The sequence below is a fragment of the Mytilus galloprovincialis genome, chromosome 5 (genome assembly GCF_965363235.1).
Source record: "Mytilus galloprovincialis chromosome 5, xbMytGall1.hap1.1, whole genome shotgun sequence".
Lineage (NCBI taxonomy): Eukaryota > Metazoa > Mollusca > Bivalvia > Mytilida > Mytilidae > Mytilus > Mytilus galloprovincialis.
Window position 1 is genome coordinate 24,611,063 of NC_134842.1, and position 20,441 is coordinate 24,631,503.

The following is a 20,441-nucleotide window of genomic DNA, read 5'->3' on the forward strand; positions in this document are numbered from 1 at the left end:
CTCGCACTATCATTTTCTATGTTTAAAGGACTGTGAAATTGGAATAAATTCTCTAATTTGGCATTAAAATTAGAATGATCTTATCAAAGGGAACATGTATACTAAGTTTCAAGTTGATTGGACTTCTACTTTATCAAAAACTACCTTGACCAAAAACTTTAACCTGAAATTTGCACTATCATTTTCTATGTTCAGTGAACCCTAAAATTGGGGTCAAAACTCTAATTTGGTATTTAAATTAGAAAGATCATATCATAGGGCACATGTATACTAAGTTTCAAGTTGATTGGACTTCAACTTCATCAAAAACTACCTTGACCAAAAACTTTAACCTGAAGCCAAAAACTTTAACCTGAAATTTGCACTATCATTTTCTATGTTCAGTGAACCGTAAAATTGGGGTCAAAACTCTAATTTGGCATTTAAATTAGAAAGATCATATCATAGGGCACATGTATACTAAGTTTCAAGTTGATTGGACTTCAACTTCATCAAAAACTACCTTGACCAAAAACTTTAACATGAAGCCAAAAACTTTAACCTGAAATTTGCACTATCATTTTCTATGTTCAGTGAACCGTAAAATTGGGGTCAAAACTCTAATTTGGCATTTCAATTAGAAAGATCATATCATAGGGCACATGTATACTAAGTTTCAAGTTGATTGGACTTCAACTTCATCAAAAACTACCTTGACCAAAAACTTTAACCTGAAGCGGGACAGACGGACGGACGGACGGACGGACGAACGAACGGACGCACAGACCAGAAAACATAATGACTCTCTACTATCGTAGGTGGGGCATAAAAATATAATAAGGCATTAAAATTAGAAAGATAATATCATAGGGAACATGTGTACTAAGTTTCAAGTTGATTGGACTTCAACTTCATCAAAAACTACCTTGACCAAAAACTTTAACCTGAAACATGCACTTTCATTTTCTATGTTCAGTGGACCGTGAAATTGGGGTCAAACGTTTAATTTGGCTTTAAAATTAGAAAGATCATATCATAAGGAACATGTGTACTAAGTTTCAAGTTGATTGGACTTCAACTTCATCAAAAACTACCTTGACCAAAAACTTTAACCTGAAGCGGGACAGACGGACGAACGGACGAACGAACGAACGAACAGACGGACGGACGGACGCACAGACCAGAAAACATAATGCCCCTCTACTATCGTAGGTGGGGCATAAAAAATTCAGTATAAATTCAAATTCAAATAAAATAACCAATTTTAAGTTCTTTGACTACAATTATTCTGTGTCAGAAACCTATTATGTGTCAAATATTTAATTACAAAAAAAAGTCATTCCAAATTCAGACCTGTATCAAGCGTGAATAGTGTGTCCATTTTTGTCCGAACAGTTCAGGGTTGGACCTCTGTGGTCGTATCCAGCTGCGTTCGGCGAAGCAATTTATTAAACACTTAAAGTATATACATATTAAGTTGTGAATATGGTGAAACTGATCATCAAAATAAGTTTAAAATGCCCTGGTGTGGAATAAATTTGTGGTAAATTGATCATACTTCTTAATTTACTTATTTTAAACAGTTTTAGATAGTGTATACTGCCGCAATGATAAACATGACTTTTAATAATAACTGTTTAAATTTGTTTGCTGGGCATTACCAATTATGGATTCGGTAATTTCCGCTAAAAAACGAAGTTTACCGGATCATCTCATTATACAACAATCTCATCTTACATCAATCTCATCATACATCAAACATCATCATCACCATCACCGATCATCACCTTCATCAACAAAAAACGTATAATGTTGTGACCCCTGCATATAATGTCCCGACAACTGCATATAAGTTTGGGACCACTGCTTATAATGTTGTGAACACTTCATATATATACTAGTAATGTTGTGAGCACTGCATATAATGTTTTGACCACTGCATATAATGGTGTGAGCACTGCATATAATGGTGTGAGCACTGCATATAATGGTGTGAACACTGCATATAATGCTGATCATCAACACAAGGTAGTCATGGCGTTCCATATGATTGGACATAAAATACAGTATCAACTGAACATAATTTCCAAAACTGAGGGATGAATCAGGTGTAGACTGCACGATAAAGACTGTAGGTGAAGAGAAATATGAAATAATTTTACATACGGGTGAAAATGATTTTTTGAGAATTTTGTATTCACTGCATGATAAAAGACCTAAAAGCACTAGTGGCCTTGGGTTTTTAAAAATGTCGTACTTGACTTTCAGCCTATGTCATCTGGACTTTAGCTGGCCTGGTTAAAACGAAGAATTCCAAAATAACTATATTTTATTACAACTGAGATCTCATGGCAACTCATAATACAATTTCAAATAAATGCATACAATATATTTCACAATATATAGTTCATCATACATAGATAATATTGTCAATCTGTAATATATGAAATGTTTCTTTTGTTTAACGTAATACGCAAATATTTCTTTTCTGGATATCAATCCTGCATCGGTACGATTTCAATATACATGAAACAACAAATATTTTCATTATGTTCTGTTGCGTTGTCAAGGTAAACCAAAGCGACGAACAAAGATTTCTCTAAACTTCGTTGAATATTAAATATAACCAAATAACAGAATTAAACTACGACAAAGTTGAACTTCGTACAAACATCGTAGTTTCAAAATAGGAAAAAGAAAGGTTTCTCATTCCTTTGATTTTTATCTTAGCTGGGACACAAACTATTTTATTATATTTTGTGTACAACGTAAATCTAGATCAGTGTTTTAAAGTTAGAAAGATAGTTAAAACATTGTTTGGTAATTTCGCCAAAAAGGAAATGTATCTAATAATATCAGAATAAAAGAAATCTGATTCGGATTAGGTTCAGATTCAATGGAATTTATAACGACTTTTTGAATATCTATTCCTATAAAGGGACTATTTATACCCCCGCTTTAAAAAAGGGGGGGTATACTGTTTTACCTCTGTCTGTCCGTCAGTCCGTCCATCAGTCCGTCAGTCCGTCCGTCAGTCAGTCCGTCCCATGAAACTTTCGTCACATTTTTCTCAGGAACTACACATCCACCCTTTCTGTAATTTGGTATCAACATTTATATATGTCAGCCATACCGTGTGATGCGTTTTCAGATTCATCACTTGACAACTTCCTGTTTACCGAACACTTGTCTGATTTTACACATGATAGCCAAGTTGAAAATTTTCGTCACATTTTTCTCAGGAACTACAATACAAGGATTTCTGAAATTTGGTTTCAGGATTTATATAAGTCAGCTATACCGTGTGATGCGTTTTCAGATTCATCACTCGACAACTTCCTGTTTACCGAACACTTGTCTGATTTTACACATGATAGCCAAGTTGAAAATTTTCGTCACATTTTTCTCAGGAACTACAATACAAGGATTTCTGAAATTTGGTTTCAGGATTTATATAAGTCAGCTATACCGTGTGATGCGTTTTCAGATTCATCACTCGACAACTTCCTGTTTACCGAACACTTGTATGATTCCCCCGCTTTAAAAAAGGGGGGGGGTATACTGTTTTACCTCTGTCTGTCCGTCAGTCCGTCCATCAGTCAGTCCGTCCCATGAAACTTTCGTCACATTTTTCTCAGGAACTACACATCCGGCCTTTCTGTAATTTGGTATCAACATTTATATATGTCAGCCATACCGTGTGATGCGTTTTCAGATTCATCACTTGACAACTTCCTGTTTACCGAACACTTGTCTGATTTTACACATGATAGCCAAGTTGAAAATTTTCGTCACATTTTTCTCAGGAACTACAATACAATGATTTCTGAAATTTGGTTTCAGGATTTATATAAGTCAGCTATACCGTTTGATGCGTTTTCAGATTCATCACTCGACAACTTCCTGTTTACCGAACACTTGTCTGATTTTACACATGATAGCCAAGTTGAAAATTTTCGTCACATTTTTCTCAGGAACTACAATACAAGGATTTCTGAAATTTGGTTTCAGGATTTATATAAGTCAGCTATACCGTGTGATGCGTTTTCAGATTCATCACTCGACAACTTCCTGTTTACCGAACACTTGTATGATTTTACACATGATAGCCAAGTTGAAAATTTTCGTCACATTTTTCTCAGGAACTACAATACAATGATTTCTGAAATTTGGTTTCAGGATTTATATAAGTCAGCTATACCGTGTGATGCGTTTTCAGATTCATCACTCGACAACTTCCTGTTTACCGAACACTTGCATATTTTTACACTATTAATATTATCCACTTGCGGCGGGGGTATCATCAGTGAGCAGTAGCTCGCAGTTTCACTTGTTTTGGATCGAATTTAATGAGGAACATATTTAAGTTTGTTTTAAAACAGGGTGATTAGCTGGAGATCAATCAGACTTCATTAAGATGGATGTGTCTTAAAAAGTTATACAGTAAATACAAAGAAATGGTGGAAAGGGGGGGGGGGGTGCTTTGAGTAAAAGGTTTTGAAAGAGAAACGTATTTTCTGTTTATTTAACATGTTAAATTTAGGTAATATAACATCTTCCTCGGTTCTTTTTTTCTCTAAGCATATCATCGAGGGAAAGAAATTCAAAAGCAATTAATCTAATTTAAACTCAATAACCCTTACAGTTATGTTTTTTTTTTCATACACCAGGGTTGGATCCAGCCATTTTAAAAAGGGGGGTTCCCAACCCAGGACAAAAGGGGGGGGGGTCCAACTATATGTCCACCATCAAATGCATTGATCGTCCCAAAAAAAGAGGGGTTCTAACCCCCCGGAACCCTCCCCTGGATCCGCCACTGTACACCGATTTGAAAGTACAGAATGTGTCAAAGTCTTAATCATCACCAATAAAAAAAAATGGAAATAAATTTAACGGAAACGATAAAAAAAATAAATATACCATTAAAACCCAATTTTAGAATGAGTCTTAATATAAAAAAAAAAATTTAAAACTTACCAAAGTCGTATTTCCCCCTTTCTTTGCCCTACAAGAAACTTTTCTAGGATCCGTGGATTGCAAAATAACGTCCACATTTCTAAAACATTCACGTAAATTGATTGCGTCATGTGTTAAAACAGTTATTGGTCAATCAAATCGGTATATGTCATTTAATCTGCACAGCACGAGATGACCCAATAACCCGAACTCCTACGTCGTTCGGGTTATTGGGTCATCTCGTGCTGTGCAGATTAAAAGGCATATACCGACTTGCTTGGTCAATAACTATAACTTATAGGCCAGGAAATACTACCGTGCCACCTACAATGTCCTAAATAAAGTTACATGGGCGCAGCTATTTTATGAAGGGAACATGACATAGAGATAAAAATAGCTGGCTATCTGTGATTGGTTGTTATATCATTACCATATTTTTCTCCTGGGAAGCGTTATGAATTAAGTTTCATGCAAGCACAATTTTTTTCTCAAAAGTATATGATCAAGGGCCGGAAATGTTTTTTTCTTTTGATCAAAATTGGGTAAAATTTTCTGCGAAATCGTAAGGTATCGTAAAAACCCAAAAATTCACAAAGAAAAGCCATGGGACAATATATATTTAAGTGCGGTAAAATTACAAATAGATATTGAGATACAATTAGACGACAGCAGTTTTTCCATTAATAGTTTATTAAAAACGCCATTTAAGGAGATAATTTCTAAACATAGCACTGCCGGCTATTGGGCCAACATGTAGTACTTTATATTCTAAAATGATTTTAGAATATGTCAAAAACGGTATTCAAAGAAAAAATTCGACATCAAAAACGCTTTACTAGTAGTGTTGTGATATATGTGTGAATATCTCCGTTTTGTAGTTTGTTACTTTTTTCCATTCAAAATACGGATAGGTACAGAATTACACTCTCCTTGGTGTGTCTTTTCAGTTTTTGTCTTACAGCCTCATTACACAGATGTATGCCTAACTATTGGCGCTACTTGTTAGATCTTGACACATCACATGACACAGAATTCTTCGGAATAAACCCTCACCCTTTTTTGGTAAAAATTGCTCTAAGGGTAATCTTCATTAGCTGAATGTTTTCACATCATTCAAAACCCGGACTACTTGTATAGCTAATATATACCACCAGAAGCTGTATTTATTGAAAAGAAGCTAAAGTGTGCACATGTATCCGATATTTCAAACTATAGTCCATTTCAAATAATAGTATTATTTTTATATTGTACTGGTCCGAATTTTTATTTTGGTTTTCGGCACAGCGTCACTAAAACTAAATTCTTTGTTGATCAATACATGAAGCACATGAATGCTCCGACAAGGCAATGCTAATAAAGAGACAAAATATTACACCTGTAACAAACGGTACCGTAATGTCTCATATTTTTTACATGTCGGGGGTCTTTATAGGGGTCTATACGGTATTCTGGGCTAATTACAATATGCATTTACAGAACAAGCGATTTACCATTAGCAGTGCGATATCAATTCCAACCATAGTTCAGATATCAAATAAATTTATAGAGACCAGACTGTATAGAAGAACAATCACAATTGAAAATTTTTCGACAAACTACAACCTTGTAAACATGGCAAGTGTATACTGTCTATCAGAGATGTTTTTCTTCTTGACTTTTGTTGAAGGATTTTTAGATTTGCAAGCAGCACAAACTAAACAGGTCTCATTTGTCATTTGTCCTATAAGCGCCCCGAGGTTACAGCTGTTTTATATTCCAATAATTTTATATTGATATGCCCAAAGTGTGTTTTGCAAATAAGAAATGTTTTGAAATATCCTGTATATAATGTTGGACAAAAACACTCTACATGTTGTACACAAACATTCAACCAGCACTCGCTTCCATTGCAGAATAGGTCAAATTGATACATTTATTAAGAAAAAAGCGAGAACATTGTTTAAACTCAAATAAAAGTCTGCTTTGAAAAAAAAAACACGTTGTTGTTGGTTGGTATGTACTGAATTAAGCCTATATGCCCAAAAATTAAAATTTCCATTTTCCATGTTTGCTGGGGATGGTGTGTATGCATCTTTTGTTATTTTTGCCCCGGTGTTAAGATTTTTTTAATTTCTTCTAATTGCTCTTTGTGTTCACTTAATTTAAGAATGAATATTGCGAGAAGAAGCGTTAAGATTGTTCCTTCAATCTATTTTTGAACGCATTTATAAACGATGTTTCGTTCATTAAAGAGTCTACATAACTGATATATTATTTCATTCCAACTGTTGTTAATTTATTGTTTTTTATGTCTCTTCGTTCCGCTAAACACATTTTTTTTTTTGCATTATAAATCATTTTAGACTACTACCATTAAATTTAAAAGACCTGTTACAATTCAGACAGTCTCCATCTTTTTATAAATTCTCCGATCATAAATTTAGAAATTATCAGGAAACTGAGGATGCAACTACGTCAGACATAGCCGAACTTAGAGGGACATGTGTTTACTATTTTAGGTCCTTTTCGGTCATACCGAGTTTTTATACATGTGTCGCTATTAAATGTTTGGCTTTGGGCGTTCCTTATGAAAACGCTTCCGATACAACTTTTTAATAAATGTTTATTTTCGTTTACCAAAAGATAGTTCAAAACGACTTACAACTATTAAAAAATCATGTTCAGACAGACCAAAGTATCAATCAGTAAATTAACTAAATTTGAATACAAATGTTATAATCAGTCCACGAATAGCATGACCTAGTGCAATATCTAGTTTATAGAAGTAAGTTTAGTTCACTTACAATTATAAATAATACTTTCTTTTTCTAAAGGTACATGTATATCTATTCAAGAACACACAAATTGGCATTTGCTTATAACAGTAATGTTTCAATTGGAGGCAAGTTTATTCAGTATTCTTTTAAAGCTAAAAGATTTGGATTATATGATTGAAATTTTTATTAAAAAAATAAAAAAGCACAAGTAGTATATCAGCAATTTTCATTGTCCATTTTCATTGACACTTCAGCTCAAGTTACTAACACATTATATTCTAATAAACACTGTAAATGTAGGTCAACCATCGCAGTTTGTTTTGTCTACCTGACATGAGCTGGAAAATACACATTCAACTTCATGTGTCTCTGGATTTACGAGTGTCAATTTGTCACCCACGATATTCATAAGAAGGTGGCCACCACTGTTTTGAAGATCTGGCATTGTTTCTGGTGTTTCGTTGTCAATATAGATAGTTAGTTTTTGAGCTTTGTTGTCTACTACATACTTAAAGATATCTATTCTAAGGTTTTGTAGTATTCGTGCTGCTCCGGTTTTTCCCAATTTAAACATTTTCTGTCCGAGTTTATGAATTTTCGTAGCAGCCTTGAAAAGAAAGATAAAATCATTTTATATTACCTCATATACATTTCTATGAATATGATTAATTAAAAGCAACCGCGTGCACGCGGAGACCCTGTATATTTCATATAAGGTTTGTAGCGGGACTTGTTAGTTAGATAGTGTGCTAGTGACCTAATATGGTATATATGGGGTCAGTAAATTCCATATGGGATGAGAGTGAAGCTCGAATCCCCCGTATGGAATTTACTGACCCCATATATACCGTATTACGAAACTAGCACACTATATAACGAATTTATCTTACCGACTATCTTAACGTGTGATATTAGACTAGTGACCTATCACAATGAGAAAGTCTTCAATGCCGTTTAGCATCATAGTAAGAAACTAATTCCATTGATCATGAAAAACAGATGCCAACAATAAAAACTTGTTAGCTTTAAATGTGTTTTATGAATTGATTTCAATCTTCATCATCAATTTCCTCGTCTGTTGAAACCTTTAAGATTTCTAAGAATATGATTGGTTAAAAGCGCCCGCATGGAGACCGTGTATATTCCAAGTTAGGTTATAAGGTAGGCGGAGCTTATTTTAATACATGATCAGTAGTGGAGTTTTGAACTATTTGATTATTTACATGTATTGAAAGTTCTTTTTAATATTGTTACCGTAAATCCAGGTTGCTGATATCAAATTTTATTGTTGACATTAGTTTTTTGGGGGCAGACCAATGGAAGTTGGTTCTTAAAATTGAATGCTTGAACACATTAATATAAAAATAAAAATATGTGGTATGATTGCAAATGAAACAACTCTGGTCTAAATTAAACAAATAAAGATAGTGACCTAATACGATCGGTGTCTTCAACCTATGCCAACATTTGATAAAAATATATTCAACCTATGCCCTAAAACAAAACACAATATGTGTTGTTATAATAATAATTAATTAATTAAAGGTAAAATACAGTCAGTATATTTAAGCATTTAATATTACTCATTTAAAATTCAATACCAAAAATAAAGCATTTGCAAAATTGAGTTGTAGTAAAATTGGAATTATTAAAAAAAAGATAAAAAAAAAAAATGACAAATATTGTTAAATAGATCCCTTGATATAAGCAAAATTGTGTTGAAATAAATATTAAATTAATTATAAAAAAATAGACTAAATTTCGAAAATAAACACTTAAATATATCAATTATTGAGATAAAAGAGTTAAAAAAGCTTTTTCATTTGTGCAAATTTATACGATAATTTTTGTCAGCATTTTGTTGTATTTAAAATGAAGCAGATTTCAACAAGCAACAAAATATACAAATAACACATAAACAAACAACAACCACTAAATTAAAGGCTCCTGACTTGGGACAGGCACATACATGTGGTGGGGTTAAGCATGTTATCAGGATCCAAACCTTTCCTCTAACCTGGGACAGTGGTGTTACAGTACAACAAATTATTAAAAGATTCTATGGATTATAATTTAGACACCCCATCTACCTTAACTCATCAGATGGATAAAAATACAAACACTACAAATACAAGTGGACGTGGCCTAAGATATGTCTTACTCCTGAGATAGATTTGCGAAACTGGACCAAGAGACTCAAGGATAACAACATGACACCATTATATTGTGCAGATGCAGCATCATATCTTATATTTTATAGTATGACTTATAAGACAGTTATATTATTGACATTTGTCTTATTCTCTGTATGTGTTGGATTTAATAGAGAACATTTAATATAGATATTTTAAATAAGTCAATAATTATGAAATACACCAGTTTCAATAGTGTTGTATGTCATTGTATTTGAAGGAATCTATTTTCAATATATATATATTAAAAATTTAATATTTTTATCATATATTTTTTATATTATTCATGAGAATGACACTGATAGTCATTTATTATGACTAGATGATTTTTTCTTTAATAAAGAATCATAAATCCTTTTCCCTCCATTATTTCATTATATTTATTTTAAACTAATTACTGTATGAAATAGAGATCCTCAACACACATAATATCTACATTTTCACTAATACTTGTAAAAGAAACTGTATATAAAGTATACTTTAACGGTAGGTTTAAACTGTTTTTATAACACTTAATCTGTAAAAAATTATTCAACCTATGCCAACATTTTTCATGAATGAACCCTACGATCTATACGGGGCCAGTAAATTACATATGGGGTTCAAGCTTCATTATGTAACTAATAATACCAAATGAAATTTGTTATCTTACAGATTAAATTAAATTAGCAACAACGTACATCAAAAAAGGCAGAAATGTGGTAAATATTTTTGATCGGTCTCACGTCTGATCTAATTATAATCCTGGTATCTTTGATTATTATTTACTTGCATATTTTTAAAACAACTGTGAAGGGTTTAATGGAAAACACATTTAAATTACCTCGTTCATATTCACTTTGTTGATTACAGGAGGACCATCATCGGCAGCGTATACGTCAATTAGACAGCAAGACAACAGCACAACAACTATAAGATCTATGGAGGTTATTTGTACCATGTTGCAACGTTTTTTTTTCTATCCTTTTCCTCAGAACTGATAATAAAATAAAACTTTTCAGAGTAAATCACAACCTGCTGATAAATCGATAAGCTAATACCAAAACATTACATGTATTCATTAAAAATAATCATATTTTAGTTATCAGCATGAAACTTTAAAATACAGTATGTACTTCAATCTATAATATCAAATATGCACCTACATTGAAGCAATATAATACTTTAAAATACAGTATGTACTTCAGTCTATAACATCAAATATGCACCTACATTGAAGCAATATAATACTTTAAAATACAGTATGTACTTCAATCTATAACATCAAATATGCACTTACATTGAAGCAATATAATACTTTAAAATACAGTATGTACTTCAATCTATAACATCAAATATGCACTTACATTGAAGTAATATAATACTTTAAAATACAGTATGTACTTCAATCTATAATATCAAATATGCACCTACATTGAAGCAATATAATACTTTAAAATACAGTATGTACTTCAATCTATAACATCAAATATGCACTTACATTGAAGCAATATAATACTTTAAAATACAGTATGTACTTCAATCTATAACATCAAATATGCACTTACATTGAAGCAATATAATACTTTAAAATACAGTATGTACTTCAGTCTATAACATCAAATATGCACCTACATTGAAGCAATATAATACTTTAAAATACAGTATGTACTTCGTCTATAACATCAAATATGCACCTACATTGAAGCAATATAATACTTTAAAATACAGTATGTACTTCAGTCTATAACATCAAATATGCACCTACATTGAAGCAATATAATACTTTAAAATACAGTATGTACTTCGTCTATAACATCAAATATGCACTTACATTGAAGCAATATAATACTTTAAAATACAGTATGTACTTCAGTCTATAACATCAAATATGCACCTACATTGAAGCAATATAATACTTTAAAATACAGTATGTACTTCAGTCTATAACATCAAATATGCACTTACATTGAAGCAATATAATACTTTAAAATACAGTATGTACTTCAGTCTATAACATCAAATATGCACCTACATTGAAGCAATATAATACTTTAAAATACCGTATGTACTTCAATCTATAACATCAAATATGCACCTACATTGTAGCAATATAATACTTTAAAATACAGTATGTACTTCAAAATTCTATCTATAATATCAAAATTTTACTTACATTGAAGCAAATGTGCCAGATAGTACAGTTTGGTATTTCTGCTTCTTTATTTATATACGATGGTGGGATAGGATAAACGCCTATTTCTAAACAAAACCATCATGCACCATATGTCAGTGAGAACTTGATGCAGAGGTGTTGAAATGTAATGCTAGATTGACTTAATGCAAAGGTGTTTAAAATAAATTTTTAAATTCTTGGTAATACAGGTGATTTGTTTGATCTGCTTAAATGGCCATGTTAAGATTATTTATAATAAAGAAACCCGTAACGATTATCAAAATTAACAGTATCGAAATCATATTTATATAATAGACTGAGTTCTTGAAAAACTGGTCATTATCGTGATATATGGACTGCCCACAGGACAGTGGTATTGACTAAGATAATGATAATGACTGAGCCGAAGGCGAGGTCATTATCGCTGTCGCAGTCAATACCACTGTCCTAAGGGCAGTCCATGTATCACGACAATGACCAGTTTTTCAAGAACTATTATGTTTATTTCATTGAGAAACCATGTTTCTGAAAATTCTCATAATTTCAAAATGCCTAAAGAGAACTCAAGTAATTGTACAATTTCTATGTCAAAGAGTGAAGACCATTCGTAGTAATACTGCCATTCATTTTAGTGCAATTTTTCAGTATATAAATTCTTAATCAAGTTCTCTTTAATTTTAGAATTAACGAAAACATAATAAACAATTCAACAACTTAAATATAATATTAAAAACAGGAACATGTTTTATAAAAGGTACATCTCTCTAAACAGAGAAACCACGCCCCACCGGTCATTAACAGAGAAACCACGCCCCAACGGTCGTTATCAGACGTAAACCACGCCCCGACAGTCGTTATCAGACGGAAACCACGCCCCACCGGTCATTATCATGACGTAAAAGTTTGTTAACGACCTGTTTTCTGGTCTGTTTTGTTTTGTTAATGACCGATGGAATTTATTACTGAAGAATAATGAATGTCATGTGACCCCTTTTTATCCAATAAGAGAATCTTATTCCCAATCGATATGAAATAAACATATTTATTAACATATTGAGCCCGCTTCCGGGTGCATGATTTTCTCGCTGTGTTGAAGACCCTTTGGTGGCCTTGGGATGTTTCATGCTCTTTGGTCGGATTGTTGTCTCTTTGACACATTCCCCGTTTTCATTTTCAATTTATTTAATCATACATTTTATTCCCAAATTTTACAAACCTACATTTATCATTAGTTTCATATTATGTGAATATTCAAAACTGCATTTAATTTATATTGCGTCAGAATTTTGAGATTTCAGCAGCTATACTGCTTTTTAGACGAGGGTAAAATATTGGAGAACACTATACGGTTTCATTAAGTCATCAAGAACAATAAAGGGAGCACGACAGTACAACTCTCATGTGCTAAGTTTGTTAATTTTTGCATGTTAGACAAAGACAAGAAAGTAGACACAAATTATATTAAAGTCAAATACTGGCATAACCATGTTCCTATTCAGCTAGATTTAATATGGTCATGTTACGTGTAAGAAAGCTGACACCGTTTTGATCCCTTTTCTAAAGACAACAATGGAAATCATGTAACTACCACATTTGGGCATAGTTTGGTCATTTTTGTTCGCCTGAAAGTCCTATCCAATAAAATCAACGCATGCTGTACGTAATTAAGGACAACTGCGTATGCATTGTTAGTTAAAAAAATCGTATTTTAATAAAATATATCAAATTAGGAATTAGCAATTATTAGATCCCGACGACAAAAGATTCCAACACGAATTTTCCAAAACCAAATGGAAAGAATAGAACGTTTTATACTGCTCTTCTTCTTAAGGTGATGGAGGCATCTGTACGATACAAGAGCTCACATCTCACAACAATTTCAAGACGGCCATTAGCACCAAACAAACTGAGTGTTCTCAATATATGTCATTTACGCAAAACATATGCATTGAAAGACACAAAATCCAGGGATACATGTATATCACGAAATTACAGAACTTAACGATCAATCATTTATAATTAGAAACACTGATAATTTCCAGACAAACTCATTGAAAACTGAAGAAACAATACATACATTTAAACAGCTGTGAGAATTATCACGAATTCTGACATACAAGTTAGGATAGATTGTATACTAATAAGGCAGATATTTTGGTAAACACATTAGGGTAACATTGTGGTTAAATTTTTTTGGTATATAACCTAGATTCTATGATAGCAAAATTCCACAAAGTGCCAGTAGCTAATTATTATAGATTTTGATTCAGTAAATGAAAGAAATACATGGGACAGAAGTTGCCAATACTTCGTTATAAATGATTATGATAACTCATCTTTAATTCAATTTCATATAAGTAACAACCAGCACTATTTACTGGGAATGCTATAGTCAAGGTAGCATCATTGACGAACCAAAGCTATGACAAAAATATTGTGTCACTCAATACACTTTTTTCAGGAGTCTGTTATTCAGTGATTTCCATTGGTTTATGTTTTTTGTGTGGTTATACATAAAGCCGTTTGTTTTTGTTTGAATTATTTTACATTTAAGCATGTCGGAACCTTTTATATCTGACTAAACGGTATGGGTTCAATTCATTGTTGAAGTCCGTGTGGTGACCCGTAGTTGCTTACATTCAGGTCATTTAAACTCTTGTGGATAGTTGTCTCATTGACGATTGTACCAGATCTCCTTATTTTTATATTATGTGCTTTACTCTCACTGAATTGTCATTGAAAATGCGTGAAACATATTTTTACAGAAAGAAGAAATTTAAGCTCCCCAAATTTTTTTTAAAATAACAAATGCTACGATTAGTGTCATGAGATTACGACCAAATAATCGCAAAATACAAATATAGCCAGTTAGGACATAACATAAGCTTTAAGAAAACACACAAATTGTCAACTGAAATGATAAATTAATGAATAGATTATCACAAAATCACAAGCTAAGTTATTACAATAAAACATGATACAATTAAATATATCAATATATGAAGGGGTGCTTTATTTTTGTTGTTGTGTATATAAGTTATATTTGTTTTCTTCTTGTATCTGGTTTACATAAATATTAGTATCAATTATTAATATATACAAATAACAATTTTACTTATTTTTTTATATTTTAGATAAGTGTCAATGCTAATACATATAGCCTATTTTTTCTCTCTCTCAAAATGCGGATCTGTTTTTCAAATTATTTTCCTTGAAACTAAATTCAGTCATTATTGAATTTAATAATAATTTCGTATATATTTTTCTTCAAAGAAATAAAACGGTAACGGTGTTTGTCAATTCATATTATGTACTTTAGAAAAAAAACTTTCATTTCCGGTTAATGAGTGACTTATCGCCAACTTACAACAATACCATTCCACATGCAGAGCCGGATCTGCTTACTCTACCGGAGCACTTGATATCACCCCTAGTATTTTGTTGAATCAGTTTTTCTTAGTTTTTTTATGTTGCGTTTTGTATTTTGACCGTTTTTCTTTTTTCTTTTTTTTTTGTAATCGCGTTGTCAGTTTGTTTTCGAAAACCTATTGTATTTTAATGTTGAAGTTAATGGTATTTTGAGGGACATCAGTACCAAGCACAAAACAAAACATTTTAATTTTTGTTTAAAGTAAACTGGAGAAACTCTTTCAAATAAGTATTTTCAAGTGAAAACAATTATTTTGATTAATATATGATGAATGCCAATTTTTATTATAATTCTATTTATTTAATACGATTTACCGTAATGTTTTCTTGTATGAGTTGCACCTTAGATTACAATTTTTACAGAAAGAACAAATTTAAGCTCCCCAATTTTTTTTTAAAATAACAAATGCTACGATTAGTGTCATGAGATTACGACCAAATAATCGCAAAATACAAATATAGCCAGTTAGGACATAACATAAGCTTTAAGAAAACACACAAATTGTCAACTGAAATGATAAATTAATGAATAGATTATCACAAAATCACAAGCTAAGTTATTACAATAAAACATGATACAATTAAATATATCAATATATGAAGGGGTGCTTTATTTTTGTTGTTGTGTATATAAGTAATATTTGTTTTCTTATTGTATCTGGTTTACATAAATATTAGTATCAATTATTAATATATACAAATAACAATTTTACTTATTTTTTTATATTTTAGATAAGTGTCAATGCTAATACATATAGCCTATTTTTTTTCTCTCTCAAAATGCGGATCTGTTTTTCAAATTATTTTCCTTGAAACTAAATTCAGTCATTATTGAATTTAATAATAATTTCGTATATATTTTTCTTCAAAGAAATAAAACGGTAACGGTGTTTGTCAATTCATATTATGAACTTTAGAAAAAAAACTTTCATTTCCGGTTAATGAGTGACTTATCGCCAACTTACAACAATACCATGCCACATGCAGAGCCGGATCTGCTTACTCTACCGGAGCACTTGATATCACCCCTAGTTTTTTGTTGGATTAGTTTTTTTTTAGTTTTTTTATGTTGCGTTTTGTATTTTTGACCGTTTTTCTTTTTTCTTTTTTTTTTGTAATCGCGTTGTCAGTTTGTTTTCGAAAACCTATTGTATTTTAATGTTAAAGTTAATGGTATTTTGAGGGACATCAGTATCAAGCACAAAACAAAACATTTTAATTTTTGTTTAAAGTAAACTGGAGAAACTCTTTCAAATAAGTATTTTCAAGTGAAAACTATTATTTTGATTATGATGAATGCCAATTTTTATTATAATTCTATTTATTTAATACGATTTACCGTAATGTTTTCTTGTATGAGTTGCACCTTAGATTACAATTTTATCTCGCAGTGTTTGAAGGGAATGTAATTTTGTACTACTAGATTTCAACTATAGAAATCAGCCAATCATAAGAAAATGAGACAATGATAAGAATAGACATGAATGTATTTAGATTGAAAAAAGAGTAATTGCTGACAACTGATAGTCTTTTTATGTAAAGTGGACTCTTAACGTACGCTTGATATTCAAATTAAAAAAGCACCATATTTTGATAATAGTTTTTAATTACAGTTCTCGTTCTCAAGAGAATATCATCTGGGATATAAATGACATGCCTTATTTTAGGTCAAAATAAGCAAACTAAGGTAAAAGTATCAGGATGGCATATAATTTGTACATGATAAAAAATTGCTATCTCTAGAATATCGTTTCAACTAGGAGATGTGCATCGCAGCTGGGATGTAAGTCATGTATTATATTGTTTTTTTTAATTATATAAAAGAAGAAGATGTGGTATGATTGCCAATGTGACAACTCTCCACAAGAGACCAAATTACACAGAAATTAACAGCTATAGGTCACCGTACGGCCTTCATCAATAATGAGCAAAGCCCATACCGCATAGTCAGCTATAAAAGGCCCCGAAATCACAAACGTAAAACTCAAACGAAAAAACTAACGGCATAATTAATGTACAAAACAATGAACCAAAAACATATATGTAACACTGCAATAAACGATAACCACTGAAATATATTCTCCTGACTTGGGACAGGCACATACATACATAATGTGGCGGGGTTAAACATGTTAGCGGAATCCCAACCCTCCCTCTTACCTGGGACATTGGTGTACCAGTACAACATAAGAACGAACTATAAAAATTAGTTAAAAAGGCTTAACTCATCATATGGATACAAATAGAAATACATCGAACAAAAACACAGAGTGGACGTGACTGGGTACTTGTACATCCCAACAACAAAAAACACTCGCAGTTACTGACAGCTAGTTCAAAGCCAATAACAACTTATAAAGAAAATCAAAAGGCGTGCAATTTCGGCATGTTGATAAACCTAAACTATTTTTTTTTAAAATCATATTAGAATTAGTTTGTGTTAAATGATGTATCATTTAATGATTTGATGTTGAAATGAAACGGATAAAACTACAAAAAATGCAATGAATTCGACAAATGTTGTCAGAGATAACAGTCAAATTTATATCTGATTTCTTGCATCAGATGGAAGATTGTCACGTCAAAAACACTCACTGTTTAATCTTAGGTTTGATTTTTTTCCGGCCACAGTCAAACAACAAAAGAGTAATTTAATCGGTCGGACATATATATATATACTTTTCTTTCACCGACCTTTCATTGAAAGCGGAAATTGAACATAGATCAGGGACTTTTTTTCGCTTGCCCCAAATCTGGTTTATATAACAGTTGTTAATACTTAAGAACATATACTCTTAATTCTAAGAAATTACGGCTAATTTTAACTGATTCTGTACAATATAGGGGTATAAATTAAGTTATGTTATATATATCCATACATGATATTTATTGCTTTTTAATCATTTACGTATGCGTTTACATATCCTGTTTTAAGAAATAAGAAAGTATCAATAAATTCACTTTTCCCTTTGTACTGTATCAATTTCTTTGAAAAGTTTTTTTCGAGTGAGTGGACATGTTAAGAAAGTTCTAAAATTTGTTTCAAACCATAACATGACATATACATGCATACAAAGAAAACTATTGCTTTTCGCATTTTATATAGCATCCTCATATTTCGAGATTTGAATCGAGATATTATACATAAATATTTTTCATGGACCAGATTTTTTAAAACCTTTTTAAATAGAAGTTTTATATTTTGATGAGAAAATATATGCTTTATAGTATAGATTTCAACATCGCAATGAAACCGTTAAGAAAAATGAATTAATGAATTATGAAGAAGAAGAAGAAGAAGAAGAAGAAGAAGAAGAAGAAGAAGAAGAAGAAGAAGAAGAAGAAGAAGAAGAAGAAGAAGAAGAAGAAGAAGAAGAAGAAGAAGAAGAAGAAGAAGAAGAAGAAGAAGAAGAAGAAGAAGAAGAAGAAGAAGAAGAAGAAGAAGAAGAAGAAGAAGAAGAAGAAGAAGAAGAAGAAGAAGAAGAAGAAGAAGAAGAAGAAGAAGAAGAAGAAGAAGAAGAAGAAGAAGAAGAAGAAGAAGAAGAAGAAGAAGAAGAAGAAGAAGAAGAAGAAGAAGAAGAAGAAGAAGAAGAAGAAGAAGAAGAAGAAGAAGAAGAAGAATATAATATTTTTTTTTTTCAAATATGATAAACAATACAGTATACATAGTCACAAACACAAAAAAGAAACAACAGCAACAGTGAGTTGTATATATGAATGAACGTTTTACTTCAGCATACCGGTATATGTTTTTTGTTTGTTTTATAAAAATAACCTACTCCGCTAGTCAGAAAAGAACCAGTCCCGAGACTAGACTTCCTAAATCTTTAAAAAATATGGTCATTGCGATAAACAAAAATGGGGTTTGATGTTTGCCATCGAAAACTATTTTAGTTACTACCGGTATGTGGTCGAGAAAAAAATAAGCTATATTGTTTACTTATCCTTTAGTGATGAATATCTTATCAAGTCAGAGATCCGTTTGTCTTCTATTTTCTTGTTGCTATTATTTATTCTATTAATTTTTTTTTTTTTTGGGGGGGGGGGGGGATTTTCAAAGGGATACCGACCTGTGTCGACTACCCACTCCACAAATATAGTTATAAATGGAAAAATACCTTATTTTGTTTTTGTCATGTGAAACCCCTCCCCAAATAAACCTAGGTCAAAACAAAATGAAGCAGATACACAGCTTTGAGTCCTGTAAGTCTTATAAAGAAATTTTGGGAATTCCGTCAATTCATTTATAAGGAGTTGCGGCAATCTGTATTCATAAGTCAAGGGAGAGATCCGTTTGCGCCAAAAATGCGTCCTTTTGCGCCACAACTTTTTTTCTACAATATTACGTTTGCGCCACCTGTTTTAAAATTACATGGTATCATTTGCGTAAAACAGTTCAGAATAATTCCTTTGGAATACTTCTGTTCCATTACTGAATACGGATGGTGGGAACACGTACAGCACTGTGTCATCAACATATCCCATGTGGCTAAAACATAATCAGCAAAAAGCTTCAATTTTCTTCTTTTTTGACACATCTTGTATTTAATATCCATCAAAGCAATAAGTTTTCTTCTCTCTCTGTACGTGGACTGTCTAATGCACTTCAAGTCATTTCTCTCTAGATGCTTATCTTCATAGTGAAACATCTCCGAACATATGATACTTTTTAAGCCAAAAATAAGAATTAATATTCATGATAGATATATGTACAGTAAATTGGCGCAAATGAGTTCCGATTATTGGCGCAAATGAGTTCCGATTATTGGCGCAAATGAGTTCCGATTATTGGCGCAAATGATTTATTTGGAAAACAAAATTTGGCGCAAATAATACCCCTGAAAAACAGTAATTAGAAAATGATACATTATACATGCAGCAAAAGACATGTAGTCTGATATCAAACAGGTGAATAAATCTTTTATTATTTGTCTAGTAATATAGTGCATGATAATCATGTTCCATCTCTATTTA

The 20,441-nt window shown here is 31.7% G+C and overlaps 1 long non-coding RNA gene across 1 annotated transcript; it reads right to left on the reverse strand.

Moving 5' to 3' along the window:
- Nucleotides 1-7,905: 7,905 nt before the first annotated feature.
- Nucleotides 7,906-10,847, reverse strand: LOC143074409 (uncharacterized). The gene is made up of 2 exons (XR_012977838.1): nucleotides 10,707-10,847; nucleotides 7,906-8,298 (listed from the first exon to the last, which is right to left on the reverse strand). It is a non-coding gene; the product is annotated as an uncharacterized LOC143074409 (long non-coding RNA).
- Nucleotides 10,848-20,441: the final 9,594 nt, after the last annotated feature.